Source organism: Canis lupus, chromosome 2, assembly GCF_003254725.2.
Source record: "Canis lupus dingo isolate Sandy chromosome 2, ASM325472v2, whole genome shotgun sequence".
Classification (NCBI taxonomy): Eukaryota; Metazoa; Chordata; class Mammalia; order Carnivora; family Canidae; genus Canis; species Canis lupus.
Window position 1 is genome coordinate 76,490,318 of NC_064244.1, and position 25,983 is coordinate 76,516,300.

The window sequence follows — 25,983 nt, forward strand, 5'->3', positions numbered from 1 at the left end:
CTGACTAATTGAAATCCAGGAAAAGATAATATCATTGGAAAACACTTTCTGTTCGACCTTGTGAAAAATTTTAAGTGTGGGAGAAATCAGGGGATCTGAGAACTAAGATGGAAAATATCTAATTGAATGCGGTCTCTCTTTGAATTATGAATGTAGGCAGCAACTGTTATTAGTTCTTATTTTTTGATACTTTAGTGTAGAACACATATGTTAACTGTATCACAAATTTATCTTAGTATCTTAATATCTGTATTTCAGTGTAATCAGTTTTGTCATAATCCCCTATGTATTTTATGCATTTAAAAATATGATTAAAGGAGAGATCTGTAGTTTTTACTAGATGGTAAAAGGTTTCATGGATCCCCCAAAATTTGAGAATCTTGTCTTAAGGAGAATGGATTTTTTCACTATAGAATTACCCCCATTCATGAACATTTGCCAAACTGTCAGTGCTAGTCTGGGTTAGATTGTAGTAGAGAGGAGCTGGCTAGGATTGATTGCTGAACTTTAGGAAGGGGCCTGGGTAGATTGTTTTGTTTTCCTTCATAGGCTTGTGAGCAGTTAATTGCCAATAATAAGTGGGAAAATATAATTTTTGTTTACTTATATATTTTTCTTTTTTTTTACTTATATATTTTTCTATATAAGTTCATGATTATTGAACTATATGAGAAAATAAAAATGAGAAAATAAAGAAATAATTGGGATCCCTGGGTGGCTCAGCTGATTTAGCACCTGCCTTTGGCCCAGGACATGGTCCTGGAGTCCCAGGATCGAGTCCCACATCAGGCTCCCTGCATGGATTCTGCTTTTCCTCTGCCTGTGTCTATGCCTCTCTCTCTCTCATGTGTGTCTCTCATAAGTAAATAAATAAAATCTTAAAAAAAAGAGAAATAACTGTAATGCTCTCTCTTAAGATCTTTGTGTGTCTCCTTAGAGATCTTTTTAATATGACACATTATGTGTATATATATATTTGTGTACATATGCATAGAATGTATGCATAGATATATGTATAGAAATATACACACATGACTACACATGTATATTTAGGTGTACTGTTTTAAAAATGAGGTTATACTCTATGAGTTGCACCATTTTGTTCGGTTTTATTGAGTTATAATTTATATAACATAAAATTTTCCTTTTTAATGTGCAGTTCTGTGTGTTTTGGCAAACAGAGACATGTAGACCCCACTACAGTCAAGATATAGAACAGTTATTTCACTCCAAAAACCACCTCATGCCCCTTCTGTAGCCATCCTCTTTCCTTTGCAATCATTTATTTCTGTTTTGTATTATAGAATGTCATATAAGTGGCATTCTATGATATGTAGTTTTATGTTTACCGTCTTTCATTTAACATAATTTTTCCTTTAAGGTGTTCGTTGTTTTTTTTTTAATAAGGATTTTATTTATTTATTTGAGAGAGAAGGAAAGGGTATGATCAGGGGGGAGAGGTAGAGGGACAAGCAGACTGCACTGAGTGTGGAGCCTGCCTGTGCTCAATCCCAGAACTCTGAGATCATGACCTGAGCCAAAATCAAGTCAGATGCTTAACCAACTGAAGTACCCAGGTGCCCTTAGTTTTATTGGTTTTAGATTATACTTCAAGAATCTTTTGTCAGGATACCTGGGTGGCTCAGCGATTGAACATCTGCCCTTCGGCTTAGGACGTGATCCCGGAGTTCCAGGATTGAGTCCCGCATTAGGTTCCTCCATGGAGCCTGCTTCTCCTCCCTTTGCTTGTGTCTCTGCCTCTCTCTGTGTCTCTCATGAATAAATAAATAAAATCCTTTAAAAAAAAAAAAGGTTTCCCTGCGGAAGTGTTTCCTTTATTTTTTTTATTTTTTTAAAAAAGATTTTATTTATTTATTCATGAGAGACAGAGAGAGAGAGAGAGAGAGGCAGAGACACAGGCAGAGGGAGAAGCAGGCTTCATGCAGAGAGCCTGACGTGGGACTCAATCCCAAGTCTTCAGGATCATGCCCTGGGCTAAAGGCAGGGCTAAACCGCTGAGCCACCTGGGCTGCCCTGAAGTGTTTCCTTTAAAAAAAATAAAAAGAATTGGGCAGCCCCGGTGGCACAGCGGTTTCGCGCCTCCTGCAGCCCAGGGCGTGATCCTGGAGACCCGGGATCGAGTCCCACGTCGGGCTCCCTGCATGGTGCCTGCTTCTCCCTCTGCCTGTGTCTCTGCCTCTCTCTCTAGCTGTGTCTCTATGAATAAATAAACTTAAAGAAAAAAAAAAAAGAATCTTTTATCAAACTGATAATAGTCTTTTTTTTTTCCCTAAGCATTCTCTTGCTTCATTTTGAAATTTTAAGTCTTTAGTTGGTCTGGCACTTATTTTAGTATACATTGTGAGGCAGAGAATTAAATTTTTTAAATCAGCCAGTCCAGCTGTATTTATTAAGACTGAGTTACTAGTATAAAACTCTTACTAAATATTGATTTCCTCACAGGTAACACAAGTAGCGAGACAACCGGGACCCCCGACCCCTTCCCCTTATTCAGCACATGAAATAAACAAGGGGCATCCAAATCTTGCGGCAACGCCCCCGGGACATGCATCGTCCCCTGGACTCTCTCAAGTAAGAAAAACTTCTTTATTGCTAAGGAAATTTCCATATAAAAGCAGTATTCTATTTTTTAAAGCGAACTTCAGAGCAGTAACATACAACATTACTTGAAGAATAGTTTTTATTGTATTTATTTAATTGTTTGGTATTTTTTTAGACACCTATCATAATTGTGGCTACTGACAGTTTTATACAGTTTCATTTATGGAGTCATTCAACATGAACTGCCAGTGATATTGCTTTTCCTTTTATGTTGTTTAAGGAATTAGAGTATGATTATAAAGTCCATTTAAAACACCACTTGTTTGCTTTCTAGTGTGTAATCTGCTAGTCTTCCTTTTCTCTCGTTTTGGTGGAGTGTTGATGGTTATTTTCTACTTAAGAAAAAATTGTAGTGTTTTTACTTCAGAGCAATTGCAGTGGGCTTCTTTGTTGGTTGGTTTGGTTTTTGATTTCATAAATAGGTTATTGGTCTTGATTAGGTTTAAAATTATTTGGACTGTTAGGGAATAGTGAACTCCAGTGTATTTCCGATGAACGGGCACAGGGGATATTGAAACACTGTGATAAGAAATCATAGTGGGTCCCCTTCATTTTAAGGCATTTCTCAATATATTGATTAGCTTATACCAGTTCACCATTTTTATGCTTGCTTGGGCTTCGTTGTGGTAAAGAGCATGCTAGAACTGTGAAGTGTCTTATTGCAATGCAGAGAGAGTCAAGCTATTTGACTCATGCTGTTTGAGACTGTCAGTGTTTATACATAACAACTGTTCCTTTTAATAATGAAAATATTATTTTCGATTGTTGCCTCCATATTTTAGGGCTTTTAGAAGTTACTTAATGAGAGAGATAAAGTATTATTTATTTAAAAGAATGATAAAAGTTGTTGATTATAAGTAAAATGGCTGATACTGTTTGTTTAAAGACAGTAGAACATTTGGAGACGGAACATACAACTTACCAAACCATGATTGATATTTTAAGAAATACATAATTTAATTTGGACTTAGTTTTATGCTTCAGTTTGGTTTAAGTCATTTAATTTTGAGTTTTCAAACTAAAATGTCAAAATGAACTCTTACTGTTTAAAATGAGGTTCTTGTGTTGATTTTCATGGCACTGAGGAGAACCAAGTTACTAACATTATAGGTTAGTCCGATTCTAACAGGAGGGAAAAACTATGTAATAATTTGAATAGGGAAAGTTTAATATAAAAGATTATTCAGGGAGCACCTGTCTGGCTCAGTAGGTAGAGCATGTGACTCTTGATCTGGGGGTCATGGCTTTCAGCCCCATGTTGGGTATATAAATTACTTAAAAGAAGTCATTATTCAGTTTAAGAATTGGAGCAATCAGGGACTGGCTTATTAATGAAAGAGAACTCTAAAGAATATACAGGTAGCAAAAATAAGGAGCAGATGCTTATCCTGGGGCTGAGGCAAGGATACATATGAAAGAGCCTTCTCCAGGGCTGATATTGTAGAGTGCATTGCTGTGGCTCACCTAATAGTATAGAAGTTAGTGTATTGTTATATACATGGAATATGCTAGAAATCCTTCCTCTGGAACTTGCTAGAAATGCACCTATGGAGTGTTGGGGAAAGTTGGATTTTCTAGTGCCAGTCTTCTTTAGCAAAGAACTGCTGCTGTGGTACAGTGGCTAGAGGTTCCTTATATAGCATCTCTGTTTACCATAGATTTTTCAGATAAACTTGGATATGCTAGATTATAAGTCCTACATGGTAGAGCAGCCTGTATCACAACTTTCTGCAGTGTCTTCTTTTATTCTGTTCTTCACTCAAGATTCGAAATTCCCTGCGTGTATTTGTAGGTCAGTCAAAGTTTAGCGTTCTCAAATATAGTGTATGTTGTTTTTAAAATTCATAAGAAGACTACTAAACCTTGTCTCTCTCTCTCCTTTTTTTCCCATAATAATTAGTGTTAGGTTAGAGACTTCTCCCCCATCTTGGGCTGAGATCAGATCAGACTTTTTTGAATAGGGCATGATGTGGCTCACTGAATGGTAGAGAAATTGTTGTGGTGACATGCCAGTGGAACTTACTAGACACCCACCCTCTGTAACTTGTGAGGATTCTGCCCCCTAGGGTAGTGAGGGAAAGCTCTTCACAGATAGATTTCATAGAGGAGGTATTTTGTTGAAAACTACCTAAAATGACCATGGGTAGCTGTTATCCATTGGGTACTGCTGGCTTCTCTACATTGCTATAGAAGCCTTGCACTGAAGATGCTGTGCAGGCCAGGGCAGCTGAGTACTAGAGAGGCCAGATTCTGGAAAAGCTGTCCGTACTACAGGAGCTTGATGTGCAAACCAGATAAGAATCAGGAATCAAAAATCTTTCTGCCTGCCGTATTTTTATAGGGCCCTCTATTGAGAAAGCTTAACATTATGTCAACTGAAATGGAAAAATACTTAAAATATTTAAATATTTAGGAGCTCAGATCCATTTTGATTGTACAGACAAACACTATAAATTTTGAGCTTAAAAGACAAGCAACTGATTAGTGGCACATAAAGGGAAAAACTTAGTTCTCAGCTTCAAATGCTTATTATTTCGAGTTATGATTTGATGTAGGCAATTGGCTCAAAGCACTTAAGTTTTCTGAAAGACCTTACTGCTTAAAAATGCATAGTTTGCATTTAAAAAAGAGTGATCTCGCTGTGGTCTCATGTCTTTATGTATACGATTTTATTAGTAGCCTTTAGAAGTCAAAGTACATGAATCCCAGGAGAAGGGTCACCAAGTATTATCTATCTTGCTTTTCTTTGTGGTCTCTTTGCTACCATATTGCCTATTTGATGAAGGAACCCAGTAAAACATACCTGTTTCATAATCCCCTTTTTCCTTTCCCTTTCAGGCAGAGGCTGGATTCATTTGTTTCCTAACAATGTCTTAACCTCTGTTGATAGAGTGAGGAATTTTTTCTGAGTTGGCATGCTTGGAAAATTGAGGAGTTTTGTGGGAACCTCAGTCTCCTTAGGTTTAATAATGGACATGTTCCTGGATCGTAATGGAAAGCAGAGCCTTCAAAATAAAGAAAAAGGATTACATTTGGACTCAAACAGACCTAGCTTTTGCGGGCTTCGTCTTTCACTTTCTGGTTACGGTTACATGATGTTATGTAAATTATTTAATATTTCTAGAACATGGTTTCATCATTCACTATATAGGTGAGAATCAGAATTCAACTACCCTTCAAGAAGATTGTTATGAAGATTATATAAAATTCTACCTTAGAATAGGACATACTAAATGCTTTCAGTAAGTGGCATTTATTTTCATTCCTGTCAGACTTGGTTCTCTTCAGGCTTTATAGATGTGTGTGAGTGTGTGTGCCTGTGTGTATATGTGTGTCTAATTCATCTAATTTAGCTACATGACTGGTATTAGTGTGAAATTCAAAAGCTCTCCCCAAGAATTTGAGATATCCTCCAAGTCTTTGCTTATCTCATGTCTTTGCTTTATCATTTGCAGGATAAAAAGAGGAGGTCAATCTTGGTCATTTTCTTTTAGCAGTAGTGTGGTTTATTCTTTTTTTTTTTTTTTTTTGATTTTTTAAAATTTATTTATTCTTGAGAGACCCACACACAGAGAGAGAGGCAGAGACACAGGTAGAGGGAGAAATAGGCTCCTTGTGGGAAGCCCAGTGCTGGTATCATCCCAGGACCCCAGGATCACCCCCTGAGCTGAAAGCAGACACTCAAGCATTGAGCCACCCAGGTGTCCCAGTGTGGTTTATTCTTTCGTAGAAATAAATTGAAGATAAGAATAAAGAATTTCTTTTAGCCATATGCCCCCCCCCCCTTTTTTTTAAAGATTTTATTTATTTATTCATGAGAGACAGAAAGAGTGGTAGAGACACAGGCAGAGGGAGAAGCAGGCTCCATGCAGGGGCCTGACGTGGGACTCGATCTCAGGTCTCCAGGATCACACCCTGGGCTGAAGGCAGTGCTAAACTGCTGAGCCACCCGGGCTACCCGCCGCCATATGCCCTTTTTGATGAGTTGGCACTAAACCGCTGAGCCACCCGGGCTGCCCGCCATATGCCCTTTTTGATGAGTCTCCTCTGCTTCTGTGTATTAAGTCTTTTTGACCCAAGTAGCTATCTATGTCTGTGACTTACTGTTTGACAGTAAATGAATCTGTTAGGGTCTAAGTGAAAATAGCTAAGTTGAAGAAAAGTGAATTTCATACCTTTGAAACATAAAATAGGCAAAATATAGAGAACTGTTTGTTTCCAGTCTATTTCTTAAATAATCAGAGGCAACCTCTTCATCTGCTTCTTTCCTTTGTGTACATGCCAGATTTTAGGGCTTTATTTGTATTTTCGTTGTTATGACTTCTAAATTTTCCCAATCCTCTCCCCGCCGGAGGGTTTTTGTTTTTTTGTGGGTTTTTTTAGGAAAAGGGGTGGGCCAGAGGGAGAGAGAGACTCTCAAGCAGGTTCCGTGCCCTTTATCTCATGACCCTGATGTCATGACATGAGCTGAAATCAAGAGTCAGAGGCTTAATCAACTGAGCCACCAAGGTGCCCCCTCTGGAGGTTTTGTTTAATCAGAGTGAAAAACTTTGGACTATTAGACTGTAAGAGATTAATAGTTAAAATGTTATTTTCAAACACAGTTTATTTGAGAGACATAGAGCCTTTTTAGGTGTGAATTCTTTGCATTTACCCTGAAATGCCAGCATTTTAATAGTCTCTAAGCCCAAAATGCCCTTACTTGGGAAATGGTGAAGAATGTGGAATTTAAAAGTCTCTTTTAGAGAAGATTTCAAAGTAAGTAGAAAAATGTACTGTCCCAGGAGTCAGGAGACCTGAGTTAAGAGTCTTAGCCCTGCCAGTATTATTTCAAAGTTTGATCCAGAGAATATTCTTATTAATGAGCAGTTTTTCTTTTTGTAAACGAGAGGCTTTTATTAATGAGATTGGAATTCCCTTTATCTTCATGGGTTTTAGAAACTTCAGAGTATGCAGTTCTTAATATTAAAATCTTTTGAATGTTATATTTTTAATTAAAATTAGGCAAACCTTTATATTTTATTTTTTAATCTTTTTAAAAATATCAGAAGTTTGTTATTTGAATTATTTTAAATTACTTAAGCAAAACAAAAGTGTTTCCTACCTATTGCTTAATTGTAGTTACACATTTGCTTTAACTCAGTTAAGTTTTGCAGTTGAGCTAAATTACCAAACAAGGAGGTCAGACTGGCATTGATTACCAGGTTCAACATCTAGTCCTTTTGTTTTTCTTTCTCTTGATGTCACTGTGTGGCTGTGTGACTCCTAAGCTTTTATTAACTGTTGTTAGGAGAAGGCGTGTCAGAACATTGCTGAAGAAATGGAGCGATAGATGTTTTCTGCCTTCTTTTCCTGGGATTTCTTTTCGTTCCTCTTTCTTCTGAGAGATCAACTCATTATGTTTTATAATGGACTGAGAATGGTGAAGGTTTATGATTCCCTGGTTCAGTTCTTCATTATTTCTGGAAATACTAAGCAAAGGACTCCTGTACTGAGGAATAGTGATTGGTCATTATATTTTTTCTTTTTTAAAATTTTAATTCCAATATAATTAACAGTGTTTTACTAGTTTCAGATATATAGTACAGTGATTCAGCATTGCTCAGTGCTCATCGTGATAAGTGTTTAAAAAACTTTAGTACATTTCAGTTGACTCATGGTCCCTATAATCTTTCTTCACTTTATCCAAATTCCAGACTTCAGTTTCCTTTCAGAAGTCTTATTTTACTACAGAAAAATTCTCATGTTTCTTTGCAGTTTTTGAGCAATTATTTCTGAGTTCGCAAACTGCTTTTTCTTTATTATTAAGATAGTGATTTTTATTTACTGCATGCAAACTTTTATACTTTTTTGTGTGTTTCTTTTCTTTTATGAAGAAAATAAATTCTGATTTTACAACTGACAATTTTGCTAATAAGTAGAATAAAATAGAGGAAGCTTAGGAATTTTTTTCACATTTCATTATTGTAATATAGGAGTATTGAGTTTCTTTAAAAAAAGAAAGAAAAGCAAATTTTATTGCTTTTTACTCCCTTCCTCCCCATGGAACACATCATGGCTATCTAAGGCAGCCTTTTTTTTTTTTGAGATGAGTGGTGCTTGGAAGCTGCACTCCTGGCACATAGGGATTTGATAATGGGTTCAGAAACTTGTAGTACTGACTGTATTTTGTTGGTCCTCATGGTTTCAAATCATTTGTTTTTGACACCCAGTTGGTAATATATGTATTTAAAAAATTGAAAACTTCTTCAACACATATTGTCCTTAAGCACTTTATCAATTTACATACCTTTACAAATGTCATTAGTACAGAAGTTATAAGGACCTGTAAAATATCCAGATCATTTATTTCTATGATTTTATTTGGTATATACTAAATAATTGTGGTAAGCATTTTCCTCTAATTGTTTAGAATTGTTTTCATGTTGTCATAGCTGGAGAATTTCAGTTGTTTTGTCTTTTTTGTCTTTATTATTAAAACAATTGCACCTGTATTCCTAAGGGAATTCACTATGTTTTCCTACCAGGTGAATTTCATTTTTTATGCAGTCTTGTAACTTAGCGTGAAACATGCATGCCTAAAGTAGATTTTATATGCTTGATTATACTTTCCATTGCATGTACCTAGAAAAAAATTGCAGTGATTTTCTTTCAAAAAGTCTTTCATTGGGTTAAAATTTATTCCAGTTTTATATTTATTATTATTATTTTTTAAAGATTTTATTTATTAATGAGAGACACAGAGAGAGGCAGAGACCTTGGCAGAGGGAAAAGCAGGCTCCCTGTGGGGAGCCCGGTGCAGGACTTTATCCCAGGACTCTGGGATCTGGACCTGAGCCAACCACTGAGTCACCTGATTGCCCTTTGTTAGTTTTTTTTTTTTTAACTGTTATTGCAGGGATGATAGTTACGTTGTAATTATTATTCAAATTTTTGTCACCCTGAACTTCAGGTTCTAGATTCTGTTTGGCAAATCTGTAAGATGATAATTTTTATTTTGAAATATTAAAAATTTTAAAATAGTGAAAAATTTTAAATCCTACATTAATTAAACATTGTTTTGAAAAGCCAAAGAATTTTGAAAGAATCAATCTGTAAAAACTGTGATTTCATAAACATTTCTTAGGTTGTCTTTGATATAAGCTCAGGTTTTATTGATCACGTTTATTTTTATCCAAACTCTGTCAGTGAGAAAAAGGTTTAGGATTCTCTCTTTTGGGCAGCCCTGGTGGCGCAGCGGTTTGGCGCCGCCTGCAGCCTGGGGTGTGATCATGGAGACCTGGGATCAAGTCCCACATCAGGCTCCCTGCATGGAGCCTGCTTCTCCCTCTGCCTCTCTCTGTCTCTATGAATAAATAAATAAAATCTTAAAAAAAAAAAAAAAAAAAAACCAAAACAGAAAAAAAAAGTACAGGATCATTTTTTAAAAAAAAGGATTCTCTCTTTCACATCTTTAGAGTTGCTCCCTCTGGACATATCCTGAGGGGAGTGTTGCTTCCTCTTTCTCCCCTTCTTCACTGAGGATAGTTGACACACAGTGTTACATTAGTTTCAAATGTACAGCATAGTGATTAAGCGACTCTATATTGTGCTCACCACAAGTGTAACTGTCACCTGTCACTATACAATGCTATTATAAACTGCTGACTGTATTCTCTCTAGTGTAACTTTTATTCCGATGACTTATTCATTCCCTAACTGGAAGCCTTTGTCTCCTACTTCTTTTCACCAATTTTGCCCATTCCTCTACCACCCCCTTCCCTTGGGCAACCATCAGTTTGTTCTCTGTATAAGTCTGAGTCTCCTTTTTTTTTTTTTTTATTTCTGTGGGTACTACTCATCTGTTTTAATAGGTAGTGCATTCTCTCAGCATTTTCCTTGCAAGTTTACCACTGTGGAATTTCACATTTCCCTTATTTCCTCTAGTTTTAGAGAAATTCATTTCAGTGCCATCAATCTGTTTTTCACCTGGCTGTGACATTCAGATTTTTTTAGATTTTTATGGTTCTGAAAATTGCAAGTTCAGTTCAGCTACAGAAATTAGCATTTGCCAGTAAATTTTGGTATAAAAAACTGAACAGGTGAATTTTAAAGAGAATCAGGAGATGGAGCAGCCTTACGATTTAATTCAAACTACTTGTGATATTTCCTACAGAAATTCATATTCCATCTGTCCTCGTCGGCCTGGGCTGCTATAACAAAATACCATAGACTGGATGGCTTAAACAACAGAAATTCATTTCTCATTTATCTGGACACTGGGAAGTCCAACCTCAAAGTACTGGCTTTTTTGGTTCCTTGTGAGGTCATGTTTGGGTTGCAGAAGGCCACCCTCTTGTTATATTCTCACATGGAAGAGAAAGAGACGTCCAGGTTCTGTGGTGTATCTTGTAAAAGCACTAATGCCATCTTTATGGCCTCATCTAAACCTAAGTGTCTCTTCAAAGACTCTATCTTCAAATATCACATTGGGGATAGGACTTCAATATATGAATTTTGGGGATGGGTGAGGGAGACACACAGCTCCATCCATGGCACAATTTATGTGATTCAGAGAGCTGTGAGGAAAGTGGGCAGATAGGACTATGGAAAAAAGGTATTAGATGGTATAAGTACCAACAATAGGTGAATATTCTCCTGATTTTAATTGTATGGATAGGTATATGTATTTATACCTCAGATTAATGGGGAGGGAGAATCAGTTTGCAAGGAATGAAAGAAGGGAGAGAAGAAGCTTATTCTAAGAGTACATTTGGCCCTTAACTCAGGTTTGATCAATGTGGGTTCAGATTTTTTTTTTTTGATAAATGCAATACAGTCCTATAAATGTATTTTCCTTGATTTTCTTAATATTTTCTTTTCTCCAGCTAACTTTATTATAAGAATAGTATATAATATATATAACATAGAAAATGCATGATAAGTCACTGTTTATGTCATTGGTGAGTCTTCTGGTCAACAGTAGACTGTTAAGTTTTCAGGGAGTCAGAAGTTACATGTGAATTTTCAACAGTGAGGGAGGGTCTTTGCCCTCTAATTCTTGAGTTATTCAAGGGTCAGCTATATTTATTTATGGATCAGATGATTATTCAAAATGTTTTGTTAACTACAAGGTATGGTGTTTAAAAGCCAGCATCTTAAAAAAAAGCTAGCATCTTCATAGAACTGGTTGTGAATTTCAGTGATTTGTCAACGAAAAGCAGATGACATGCATCATATAACTTTGCAGTAATTTTAAATTCTGTCAATGAATGGTGAAGGAGAGGTTAAGTTATATTTAAGGCAAGTAGAATTGGGGTGCCTGGCTGGCTCAGTCAGAGCAGTATGCAACTCTTGATCTCAGGGGTAGGAGTTTGAGCCCTATGTTGGGGATAGGGTTACTTAAACAAACAAACAAACAAACAAATAAATAATTTTTTAAAGATGTAAAGCAAGGAGAATGAAGTAACTTTCAACAATGAATATTATACATTGATTTATACAGTGACTTTTATTTTTTAAAAAAATATTTATTTATTTATTTATTCATGGTAGACATACAGAGAGAGCCAGAGACACAGGCTGAGGGAGAAGCAGGCTCACTGCGGGGAGCCTGATGCGGGACTTGATCCCAGGACCCAGGGATTTTGACCTGCGCCAAAGGCAGATGCTCAACCATTGAGCTACCCAGGTGCCCCTAAAATGACTCTTATGAAAATAAAATGTTATAATTCACTTACCAAACAAATTCCTTTTTCAGTGCATAAATTTATTTAACATTCCTTTTTCTCACAAGTTTAGTCACACTGATTAGATGTAAGGAAGAGCTAAATCTGAGTGTAGGCTTTTTTTTTTTTTTTTTTTTAGTTTATAGGTGAGCTTTAAAGTTTATTTACTTAACTAATCTCTTTTTTTTTTTCTGTGAAGAATAATAAACTCAAGCTATCTGAATTCTCTTTTTCTTATATTATGTGTTTTTGTCTGCCCAGTATTTTGTTTCATAGGTACCTAACTGGGTGATACGTACAACAAAAATAGTGTTGCCAATACTTTGTTTTACTTCACAGGCAAAATAAATCTCTTAATTTCCCTCCCAGTGATAACTACATTTTCATATATTGCATTGTATTATTCATGACTCTGTTTATTATTTCAATATTTAAAAAGATTTTTATTTATTTATTTGAGAGAGAGAGAATAAGGGGGAGCAGCAGAAGTGGTAGGAGAAGCAGGCTCCCTGCTCCATAGGGAGCCTGATGCAGGACAGGATCCCAGGACTCCAGGATCTCGACGTGAGCTGTAGGCAGTTGCTTAACTCACTGAGCCACCCAGGCACCCCTCAGTTCTTATTCTTGATCACCATTAGAATTGCCCATTTTCTTTTATAGTTCATTCCCAAAATTTAGACCTGCCTGTTAAGTACAGTTGATGTGACAAACTAAATAGTTTAGCACTTCAGCTCTTAATATTTTGTCATGGGAAAGAAAACAACTGTACTAAATATTTCAAATAGAGGAGATTTCAAACATAAATTTTTTATACCAGCTGATTGATTATTAAGGGGATGCTGAGGTAATCCAGAGATTAATAACCACAGGAAGCAGTTAACAACCCTAATGCTGGAGGAATGAAAGAACTGGTGGTGTTGCCAGACCTAGGAGCTTGGAGGAAGGGTCCTGTGGGACTGTTGCTCACACTTCTGAGAAGAAAGTTATTGCCAATTGGTTCGTGGACAAAGAAACTGTACGTGAGAGAATTAGGTGAGGCTGGTACTTGGAGTATCAAGTGTGCGTACCTGTTGGCTGTTGGCATTTCTAATGGCTTTGAGAGGGTGGCATCTGAATGGAGCTGGCGTTCTGAGCCATGCTGACAGGAGATGAAAGCACCCTCCTACTGATGGGGTAGGTTAGAGCAGAAAGACAATAGATAAGTAACTGGCCCATAAAATGGTAAAAGGATATATATAATTTCCTTACTAATAAAGAATAGGGTGGAACCAGTAAACCCCAATGAATCTAACAAAAGGCAGGAAAGAGGATAATGCAAAGTAAATGTGATAAAATAGTAGGACTGTGTATGAAACATGCTAGTCACTATAATAATAATGAAGTTAAATTCCCTATTAAATAGTAACTCAAATGGTCAAAGCCCAGAATTTAGGTATATACATTTAAACATGACTGAGAAAGATTGAAAACAAAAATGTAGAACCATTAATAGGAAAATGCTACTGAAAAGAAAGCAGAGTTATTAATCAACCTTTACAAGTCAGCATGGAATTCAAGGCAAAAAAAACAGTGAGGGAGATAGAATTCCTGTAGTGAAAGATGTAATTCCTAAAAGATGTAACATCACAGACTCTTATTTTCTTAACTTTGTTTGGAATATATATAAAACAAATGTAAAATAAATCGAAATTGTCAAATCTATAATTAGTGTGGGTGAGTGACATCTCAGAGAAGTGGACAGATTAGTAAGTGTAACCATGTATATCAGGTGTAGGCAAACTATGACCCAAGGCCCTAATCTTGCCCTTCTACTGTTTTTGATAAATAAAGTTTTACGGGAACACAGCCATACTAATTTATTTATGAATGTTGTTTTTGTGGCACACCTGCAGAGTTGGAGAGCTGCTAGAGATTGTATGGCCTGCAAAGCCTAAAATATTTACTACCTGAAGAAACAAACTGCCAATCTCTCACATAGATCAGCACCCTTAAGTTCTAAAGGCCAGTTTGTAAAAATATGGGTTTTGTCGGCCAGATAGTAATTTGCATATTAATCTCCTCCCACTCGTCCTCCTATTCCTCCTTCAGTCTCCTCAACACCCGCTTTCCTACCTTTCCCTCTCTTTCTTCTTCTTCCCTAAATATGTAAAAGTTTTGTTCAGCGGGCCTTAGAAGAACACATGTAAACGGGCATATTTTGTCAACTTCTGCTATAGGTAAATGACACAAATAGTTAAACTTGTTTTATGTAAATAATATATATTAGCACAAGAATATGTATGCGAAATTTTGTACCTGTTTATAGTTAAAATGAGGATATCAGTGATTTAAACATCAGAAGTATCAAACTTTAACAACATGTAGATAACTTTTTACTGTTCCACCTAAAAGATTTAGAAAGCTACTGATAATTTCATTGAAATAATAGTTATTAAACTTGTTTAAATATCATTTTTCTTGTTCAACTAACAGAATGCTTTTTGTTTATCAAATACTCAAAGGGCATTTACAAAATTTGATCATGTTATGATAAGAGAAAAATGTTAGATTCCAATCATATTTATGTTCTTTTCTGAATAAATGACAGAATTTACCAACAAAAGAATAATAAAATCTAAATTAGTTTAAGCTAAAATTGTACAGAACATAATTACTCCTTTAAAATGCTTATCAGAATTATGATTTATTTTAGTTGAACATAATTTTACATTTTTCATAATCTTAAACCTAATGTAGGGTAAATCTATTTGGAATTTTAAAAATAGCTCAAATATAGATAAAACCAAAACAGAATGTTATCTTGGGAAATGAATGAGAAATATTTCATTTAAGATTTTGTGGATCTTATTCATGTGAATAAAGTATTCAGAGGAAAATGTTAACCTTAAAGGCATATAGAAGATAAAAAAAATTGAAAATAAATGAACAAGTGATCTGAATGGAAGATTATTATGTACTTTGGGATGGCAGGTTTTCTTTAATTCATATCCATACGTGGTGTACTTCTTGTTATGATGGCTGATTGTAAGCACAGCTATAAATTATCGCAGTTCTTTATCTGTTTTAATACTAAGAATCAAGAACTTTTGTGTAGTAACTTTCCTTTTAATATTTTCATCTTTGAATTGGTCAGCTTATGTCTACTATCATTCAGAAAATGCTTCTTTAATAATGTCAAACTTGATGATGGGGTCAAAAAATTCACATGCCTGTGTGTGTGTAAGAAAGAGAGAGAGAGAATATATTTGCATGTCACTAATGATTAGTGATATTGAACATCTTTTTGTGTGCTTATTGGCCATTTGTATATATTTTTTGGAAAACTGTCCTTTGCCCATTTGTTAATTAGGTTTTTTGTTGTTGTTGAGTTGTAGGAGTTCTTTATATGTTCTAGAGCTCAATTCCTTATCAGATATGTGATCTTATCAGTTGCCAACACTACTGTTGGTAGTGTTCTTTGCACAAAAATTGTATTTTTTTATTTTTAATTTTTAAAAGATTTTTGTTTATTTATTCGTGAGAGAGGCAGAGACACAGGCAGGAGAGGCAGGCTCCCTGTGGAACTCAATCCCCGAACTCCAGGATCACGCCCTCAGCCAAAGGCAGACCCTCAACTGCTGAGCCAACCAGGTGTCCCTGCACAAAAATTTTAAATTTTGATTAAGTCTGATTTGTTATTTCTCTTGTTGCCTGTGCCTTTGGTGTCATAACCAAGAAGCCATTGACAAACCAATTATTTTGCTAAACTAAATGTAGTGTTGACTATTGCATTTCTTACTAACTTTTAAAATTTTATATATGTATAAATGTCCTTTTGGAAAGCAGTATCAGGTTTAGAGAAAAATGTCTTGGGTTACCAAGAGGAAAGGCCTGTTTATAGGGGATGATAGATATACTTACTAGTATATGAGCAACAAGTGTCAATCAATAACAACCCTATCTGGGTGAGAAAAATCCCTGAAAGTCCAACTGCTATGTTCAAAAAGACACTGAAAAATTTCAAGGGCTGTTAGGGGCTCATAGAGCATACATATTAAGGTTCACATTGGGAGTTAGAGAAGTTGGATATGGAAGTGATGATTCAGAAGCCAGCTGGCTTATTTACATAACTGTTTGGCAACTTTTAAGAAGGAAGGGAAGTAACAGAAAAACTGGAGCTTGCCCAGCAGGGGAAGAGAATAAGTATCGAGGATCTAGAAGGCAGTGTTCTATCTCTTTGGCTTTATCTTTTAGCTTCCATAACAGTGAAATTTTAGGAAGATATAAAAAGAGTAAAAACAAAACAAACCCCCAAACCAAACCATTGTTGAAATACATACTAGGAAAAAAAAATACATAACTAGGAAAGGGGATTATAAAGCTTTGTCCAATTTATAGAAAAGATTAGGGATCCCTGGGTGGCGCAGCGGTTTAGCGCCTGCCTTTGGCCCAGGGCGCGATCCTGGAGACCCGGGATCGAATCCCACGTCGGGCTTCCGGTGCATGGAGCCTGCTTCTCCCTCTGCCTATGTCTCTGCCTCTCTCTCTCTCTCTCTCTCTATGTGACTATCATAAATAAATAAAATTAAAAAAAAAAAAAAGATTAAAGCTGCTAAAAACTGGTTGCATACAGAAGGCACCCTTCACTGAATGTGGTTTGCTTAGTTTGACTTCTCCATAAGCCTTAAGAAATACAGATTTCTTGGGGCCCCCCTGGGTGGCTCAGTTGGTTAAGTCTCTGCCTTCAGCTCAGGTTATGATCTCAGAGTTCTGGGATTAAACCCTGCTTAGAGTCCCTTACTCAGCAGAGAGTCTTCTTGAGATCTCCTTTTGCTCTTTCCCTCAGCTCATGCTCTCTCTTTTGCTCTCTAATAAGTAAATAACATCTTTAAAAAAAAGCAATACCAATTTCTTGAAGAATGGCTATCCTTAGAGGGTTTTTGAAAAGACTTTTCTTAAACGAAAAGCTATTGCTATAACAAGCTCTCTGAGTAGATCTAATGCAGTAGGTATCAGAATAACAAATTTTCAAAAATTTCAACTCTTGAACACATAAAGGCAGTGGTAGGAAGACCTGACTGTAGAAATATTTAGAGATAATCTTAACTAAAAGCTGTCCTTCTTGATATAACATGAATTATAACAGTGTGAACTGTTTGTGTTTATTGTGTATTTCTCTTACCAGATTATAGTATTTGAGGATAATATCTGGGTGGTAGATTATTTTATAGGCTAGAGTTTTCAGAGCATTTCTCATTCACTCTGTTTATTATTATAAGAACACTATAAGATAGATCATTCCATTTTATATATTAGGATGCTTGAGTGGGAAAAGTGAAATGATTTACTTTAGGAACTTAGGTAGGATCAGTAAGGGACTACTAAGTCCATATCCCTAGATTCCCAACTCTTGGCACTCTTCCTTGTTTTTTCGTAATTCACTATAGTACTTTATTTCAGGTTTAGTTTAAACAAACTCTGCTTTCACAAATACTTTTGGGAGTATAACCACTACTTAACAACATTATTTTTATGAAATAGTAAAAATAGTCACTCAAAGCAAGTTAAATTTGCAAACTTGGGGCTTTATAAAAATTCAACCACACAATATTTAGGCTTCTGGTTCTTAAATGCAGAGCCACACACTAAATCTGGAATTCAAGAAATTAATGGAGGAGGAGGAAGTAGTCTTAACAGATTCAGTAGGACTTAGAGCAAAGATTCTGTCCAGTGTGAGAAATGAATGGAATGGGGACTTTGGTTAGGAATGTTTTAGATGAAAAGTAGAAGAAAAAAATCAGAAACTAAATAAAGATGGGAGTGATGCACAAAAAAAAATGTAGTAGAGATATAGAAAGTATAGGAGGTGTGATGAATAGCGGATATGGACATTGGAAGCACAGACCCAGCAGTGCACAGATTATAGAATACCAGTGCCTGGTTCACTGAATTCTCCTTTATAGGCAGACCAGTGCTTTTAGTCCAGGAGCCTGGGGAAACTGGTACTGGGTTGTTAGTCTGTGTAGGGAAAAGCTAAACAAAGAAGAGTATGGTATGTAGTTAATTTTGTGAGAAAGCAAGTAGCCTGTCAGATTTAGGTATATTGTGAAAGCCATTCTATCAATGAGTCCATCATTGTTTAGTGAAAGGCGAAAAACCAAATCATTTAAATGTTGAACTAAGTGTAAAAGAATACAGGAATAGTGGTAAATTTAGGGAATGTTTTCCTGTTCCATATAATGTCACAGCTCAGAAATGAGAAAAGCGTCAGTGGTTCTTATCCTGGCTGCCATTAGAACCTTCTGATGCCTGGGTCCTATTCCTCAGAGATTCACATTTAACTGCTGGGGAAGGGGTCCAAGGTAATTCTAATGTTGAGAAGAAAGCTGTGGAACTGGAAATAGCCACTCCCTTAAATGACACTTCTTAGGTCTTTTTTGCTGGGAGTAGTTTCAGTGCAAGGAGCACTTGTAGACAACATACAAACATAATGAATTGGACTATTTCTTAATTTTATTTATTTTTATTAATTATTATTTTTAATAAATAGAGAAGGTGGCTTTGAGAAATCACTTCTATCTAGTGTCTACAGGAAACTGTAAATAATTTTACCAGCAGTATACTTTGAGTCACAGTCTATTTTCAAACAGTTTTTACAGTATTGTTAATGCATACTAATTTATTTTGATGTTAGAACCAAATCCTGTCCCGACAGGTGTTGTATAATTGGGCCTTTTAATACAAGCAGAGTAAGAGCACATTGGTTACAGGTGCTTTTGGTGTCAACTCTTCCTAGATTTAAAGCTGCAGTACAGTTGGTTTCAAATTTTAAATAGCAAGACTTTGATTCTTCCATATAATTAATTATAATAATTAATTATGTACAGTGTTTGAACCATAAGTAAGTCCTTAAGTCTTTGATGGATAAAAATAGACCTAACTGAAAGTTTCCAGAAGTGTCACTTTGTGGCTGTTTGCGTAGTGTTTTGGTTGGCTAAACAGACAAGTTTTGTTCTCACTGGTACCTTCTACTTTGTACAATTCAGCAAAACTATTTTACAAATACAAACTTAACTTAAAAAAAGAGCCAAATACTCTGTTGTTGCATCTTTGTAGAGCTTGCTTTGAGGAAATGTGTGGAAATCTTTTCTCATTATTCCAGCTGTACTTTTATCATGAATTAAATGTTTTTTAAAAGATTTTATTTATTTGAGAGAGAAAGAATGTGCAGGGCCAGGGAGGAGGAACAAGCAGAATCCCCGCTGAGTGTTGATCAGGGAGTGGAGCTAGACGCAGAGGCGTGGCTCCATCCCAGGAGCTGAGATCATGATCCCCACCGAAGTCAGACACTTAACTGCCTGAGCCACCCAGAAACCCCATGAATTAAATATTTAAGATTGGATTCCTAAACTGGAAAAATCCTTGGTCAGGATGGCATGACAGGGATTTAGGTTTTTAAAAATTGGCTCGGTACTATATTGAATATAGAATTTATTGATTTTTTTTTTTTTGAGCAAGTGATTTCATTTTCCGGTCTGAATATTCTCTGAACATAATCCAGAAATAAGCTTTGTATAGACTTGTGGTGTTTAGGTACAGAGAAATACAGTCTCTGAGTAACTGATTTTATATGGTAAGATATTTAAAGAAATGTAATATGAGAGATTAAGGTTCATCATTTTTGTGCTGATTATTTCAGCTTGCAGAATATGATGTGAAATCAGTTTATGTGTCAAAACTGTCTCAGTCTAGAGTTCTATTTATTATGGTAAGTATTTTTAGTATTGGGTTGTTTGGAAAACTGGCATAACAGGTACAGCTGTTGAAATGGGTGATGGATGATAGTTCAGTACACCTCAGTTTTTGTAGAGTAATGCTCATTAAATATCTCTTTGTGAGGTAAGAAATAGTAAGAGTCATTGGATGGTCCGGATGTAGAATGAAACACTTATTAGGACTTAATGAATAGTTGAATTGCCTAAAACATTCATTTAAAAATGTCCAAAAGCCACAATTAAAGTAAGAGCAGTGTTTGTGTTAGGTAACATTTAAAATATAGTCCTTTTAATTTTCTAACAATCATGTCTCTGGTGTTGAAAAGGGATTCCATTCAGAAATGAATACTCTCTGCTGGAGTTCTTCTGAAGAGTCCTCAAATACAGCCCAACAGTTGAACAGTTACAGATTCCCATCAAGATTTTCTCTATTGATTTAATTTTAAAAAAAGATTAATCCTATAGTCTTACCATTTCTTCTAAGGCAGTGAGCTCCACCCTTGTATCCAAAGTATAAGCCATAGGAAAGAACTCTGCTAGAGTATAAAGGCTGCATTACAGAAAGTGGAGTTTCTTTTTAAAAAGTATAAACCAGGGACTCCTGGTTGGCTCAGTCAGTTGAGCCTCTGACTCTTGATTTTGGCTCAGGTCATGATCTCAGGGCCCTGGGATCAAGCCATGCCTTGGACTTCACACTCGGCAGGGAATCTGCTTGGGATTCTTTCTCTCGCTCTGCCCCTGCCTCCCTCCCTTCTCCTCCTCCCCACCCCACCTCATGTGCTCTCACTCACTCTGAAATAAATTTTAACAAAGAATACAGATCACATAATGTGATCACAGATCACATTATGAATTCCAGTTCTACCTCTTATTAAATATGAGAACTTGAATAATAAGTTAAACCTCCCTCCAAATGGAATTTTTTTTTTACTTTCGTGTGCCTATACAAGTTGTTTGTACTATACTGTAGTCTGTTAAGTGTGCCATAGCATTATCTCTAAAACAATGTATATAATCTTAATTTAAATATTTTATTGCTACAAAGAATTCTTAACCCTCCTGAGCTTTCAATGAGTCACAGTCACTCATCACAGATTACTATAACGAATATAATGATGATAATGTTTGAAGTATTGTAATATCAAAAAGTGACACAAAGACATGAAGTGAGTGAATGCTGTTGGAAAAATGGTGTTGGTGGACTTGCTCCATGTAGCATTGCTGCAAACCTTCAACTTACAATAAAAGTGGTATCTACCATGCGAAATAAAGTGAAACACAATAAGTGAAGTATACCTATACCTATATCACAGGATGGTGTGAACATTAAATCAAAAAAACAAATGCAAAGGTACTGAAAGCTCAATAAATGCTCTTGTGCTATCGTAGTTTTAGACTATTTAACATTGTTTTTTAGATTTGTTTTTGTTTGCCCACTGCTACAGTATATTTTTAACAGTTTTTATTTAAATTGTAGTTCCTTAACATACAATCTAATATTAGTTCAAGTTTACAGGATTTCTGTACACCACTGTGCTCATCACAAGTGTACTCCTTTATCCCCATTGCCTATTTTACCTATCCTTTTCACCTCTGATAACTGTTCATTAGTGCTGAAAATCAGACATTGCTGCATAGGCACTTATCATTAGATATGGTCTTATGTTGTTAAAAGATTTAATTATTAGTTTGACTGTCACTGTATTTATTATGTCTGCTTTATTTCCTCTGCAATATTGTTTAAACAACCCCCCCCCCCCCCACACACACACACAAATACTTACACCTCAGGCACAGCTGATATTTAGAGTGGTTTAGAAATCCCACGGTAACCACTCAGTAAGCCATGGTAATGAACTTGATGTTATCCCAAAACATAGTGAGGGTCATCTGTGAACTTTTCCAGAAATCATTCAGCATTGTTAACTGTCAGGCAAGCAGTATAGTACACAAAAAGGAAAAATTCTGTCTAGTAGGCACGTCTATTATTTGCTTTGAGAAGCAGTCCTCATTGCATTATGATGTATTTGGAAAAAAGTTCAAGTACACAGTTTCTGGTTTATGCATGCTCTGTTTTATTTTGTGAAGTATATTATGGCCTCTCATTCATTCTTCTTTACCGTCTTCTCACTCTTTTTGCTATTTGTTTAGTGCTCTATAGGCTCCTGGGCAAAAGAAATTAAAGGTGATGTCAGGGGCACCGACTGATGGCTCAGTCAGTTAAGTATGTGCCTTTGGCTCAGGTCATGATCTCAGGGTCCTGGAATTGAGCCCCACGTTATGCTCCCTGCTCAGTCGGGGTCTGCTTCTGCCTCTCCCCTAGCTTGTGCTCTCTCTCACTTGCTCACTTTCTCTCTCTCTCTCTCTCTCTCTCTCTCTCAAATAAATGAATAAAATATTTTTTTAGAAGGATTTTATTTATTTATTCATGAGACACACACAGAGAGTCAGAGACATAGGCAGAGGGAGAAGCAGGCTTCCTCCAGGGAGCCCAGTGTGAGACTTGATCCTGGGACTCTGGGATTACACCCTGAGCCAAAGGCAGCCGTTCAACCACTGAGCCACCCAGGCGTTCCTAAAATATCTATCTATCTATCTATCTATCTATCTATCTATCTATCTATTCATTCATTCATTCATTCATTCATTTATAAGATTTTATTTATTCATTCATGAGAAACAGAGAGAGAGGGAGGCAGAGGAAGAAGCAGGCCCCATGCAGGGAGCCCGACGCAGGACCCAATCCTGGGACCCAATACCGGGTCTCCAGGATCACGCCCTGGGCTGAAGGTGGCACTAAACTGCTGAGCCACCCAGACTGCCCAAATCTTTATTTTTTTAAAGACAAAAGTTATGAAAACATGTCTGGGAGATGCTACTATTTCATGTCTGTCATTTTACTGGATTTGCATGAGAATGAAAAATTGTAAGAAATTAAATTTTTGCAGGAAAACAACCCTGCTGTAATCCCAGTTTTATGGCTATAAGATAGTGACCTAAATAAGACATAAGTCTATATAGATTTATTGTGGTAAATAGGATTTATGTGGTTTAATTTTTCTTCAAACCTTTTTAAAATCTCTTTTATTGACTGTATGTCCTTCATTCTTTCCAGAGTTTATTATTGAGATGATCCGGTTGAATAAATAGCAAAATTTTCTTAGAAAGCCATTCATCCTACAAATAATTTGGATGACAGATACTTTGTACGATGTATACTGTGTCCTAAGCATAAAATGAGTGTTTTTGGAAAAAAGCTGTCTCACAAAGTTAAAGATAGTTATTTTCTTAAAAACTTTTAATTCTATATTTAGCTACTTCTCTTTGAGAGGATTAAATATTCCAAAGTTTATGTCATTATTCGCTAAATTCCAGAATAGTTCTAGAATCAGGAAGCTTGCCTTCTTTTATTTATTTGCTTATCTGCTTATGCTTTTATTTCATAGCCTTTAGAGTACTTGTAGAATCTTTGCTACTGGACCTTTCAGAAAGGTCCAGTTATCAGGTATCTGACTTGGCACGCTTACTTCTAACTTTCTCAGCCTTCCTCTGTCTCCTTACTTTCTGGAAATTTAGGCGACTTTCCTAGAAATTCTTTCAAGTAGATCTTTTTCTTTTTAATTTATTTATTTGAGAAAGAGCACGAGCAGAGGGGAGACGGAGAAGCAGGCTCCTCATTGAGCAGGGACCCTGATGATGCAAGGCTTGATCCCAGGACCTCAAGATCATGACCTGAGCTAAAGGCATACGCCCAACCGATTAAGTCACCCAGGCATCTCTTTCAAGTAGATCTTACTAGTTTTCTTACATTCTTTATATCTTGAGAGGCAGACTTAATTAACATTGTTCTGATCTTTCACTGCTTTCTCTATGTCCTTGTCCTTGACCCATGTGCAGTAAAATGCATATATTGCTCTCTTGTTGTTAGCATCCCTAATTATCCTGGGCAGATTTCCCCATTCTTTGAGGACTTTAGCATTTGGCTCACAACTTTTCCACGTTGCTTTCTGCCATCTATCATGAGCACTTTCGGAATTCATTTTTGGCCCGTCCAGCCATTGCTGTGGACTCTTAGATTCAGACTTCCTTCTATCACTTGCCCAGAGCAAACATATTTGGGTACATATGAACACAATCTAGACCTGTATTGCCCAGTACAATAGCCACTAGAGCCACCTGTGGCTTTTTAGCACCTGAAACAGCTAGTGCAAATGGAGATGTGCTAGAATGTGTAAAATACACCATATGTCTCAGTTTTTATAATGCATGCAGGTTGAAATTTTTGGTATATTGAGTTAAGTAACTATATTATTGTAATTAATTTGCCTGTTTATTTTTGCTTTGTCCAATATGGCTTCTGGAATATTTTATTTTATTTTATTTTATTTTATTTTATTTTATTTATTTTATTTTATTTTATTTATTTTATTTTATTTTATTTTATTTTTTATTTTTTTTGGAAAATTTTAAATTACTTACATGGCTTGCATTTCCATTGAAGAATGCCGGTCTCTATCTGCTCTCTACATAGAACTCTTCTGCTTTTGAGTTTTGGAAAGTCTAAAAATGATCTGACCACAGCCTTCAGCTTCTGCCTTTCCTGTGTTCAGTCCTATTGTACCTGTTTTGCAGCTTACAACCCTTCAATTGCGTAATCCTTTTCTAGTCTCAATATGACGAACCCCTTCTTACCTTCACGTTCCTCTTGTTTCGTTTTTTAAAAAATATTATTTATTTATTCATGGGAGTCAGAGAGAGAGGGGGGCAGAGACATAGGCAGAGAGAGAAACAGGAAGCCCGATGGAGGATTCGATCCCAGGACCCCCTGACTGTCAACTGAGCCAAAGGCAGATGCTTAACCACTGAGCTGCCCAGGTGCCCCCCTTTTGTTTAATCTTTATCCTATCATTAATCATTATGAACCCCCAGGTCTCTTTCTTTCCTCAGTTTCTTTATTTTGCAGTCCCCATCCTGGAATCAGTCTAAACCTAGCTTGTGTTTTCCTCGATTCTGACTCTCAGCACGCAGGATTCTGCTGTAGAAATTCAAATACTTGTGTTGATGTCCTTTGTAAAAGATGTCTATTTCTTAGTACAGCTAGACTAAGCTAGAGTAAGCTGTAATTTAGTTGATTGGTAGGTCTTTAATCATCACTGACTGACTTCTAGTTACATCCTGCACTGTACTTTCATCTGCACCAGTTTTCCTGCCAATAGCCTGATAGGCTATACACTGTATAGCTCCTGAAGTCATGCATTGTGGTAGCCCACCCAGCTTTACCATTTCTAATCCTTCAGCCTACTTTTGTTGGAAGCTCCTACTGTTTTAAAAATTATTTTGAAATACATAATCTTATAAGAGTTGTTATGACACATTCAGTTTGAAAGTACAATAATAAAACAACTGAACACCACTCACCATAAGAAAATAATTACCAGTATCTTTGAAGCCCTCATGGGTTTCTCCTTTATGTTAATCCCTTCCCTCCTCCCTACAGGAACCATTATCCTGAATTTTATGTTAATCCATGTTTTATTTTATTACATTAATCCATGTATTTAATCCAATACAATACCACTTGTATTGATTTCCTTATACTTCATATATGTCAGCATTTTGAAGTTCACATTCTGAATTAGCCATTATATATGTGACCTTGGACAAGTTACTGTCCTCTGAACCTGTTTTCTTCATATTTTTTTTAAAGTAACCTCTACCCTCAATGTGGTGTTGGAACTCACAGCTCTGTTACAGAGAGTCACATACATGCTCAGTAGGTTGAGCCAGGTGCCTGTTTTCTCATTTTTAAAATGATTTACTGGGGGTGGCCTGGGTGGCTCAGTGGTTTAGCGCCACCTTCAGTCCAGGGTGTGATCCTGGAGACCCAGGATCGAGTCCCG

At 36.3% G+C, this 25,983-nt stretch overlaps 1 protein-coding gene across 22 annotated transcripts in view; it reads left to right on the forward strand.

Annotated features, from left to right (window-relative positions):
- EIF4G3 (eukaryotic translation initiation factor 4 gamma 3) overlaps positions 1-25,983 on the forward strand; it is a 330,809-nt gene that overhangs the window by 130,000 nt on the left and 174,826 nt on the right. For 20 of the 22 annotated variants that reach the window (XM_049106169.1, XM_049106166.1, XM_049106162.1 and 17 more), the window contains one exon: positions 2,464-2,592. The exons of the other annotated variants lie outside the window; for them this stretch is intronic. The gene's annotated coding sequence lies outside the window, so the exon portion shown is untranslated. Of the gene's footprint in view, positions 1-2,463; positions 2,593-25,983 lie in introns of those variants that run through there. 22 annotated transcript variants of the gene reach the window in all.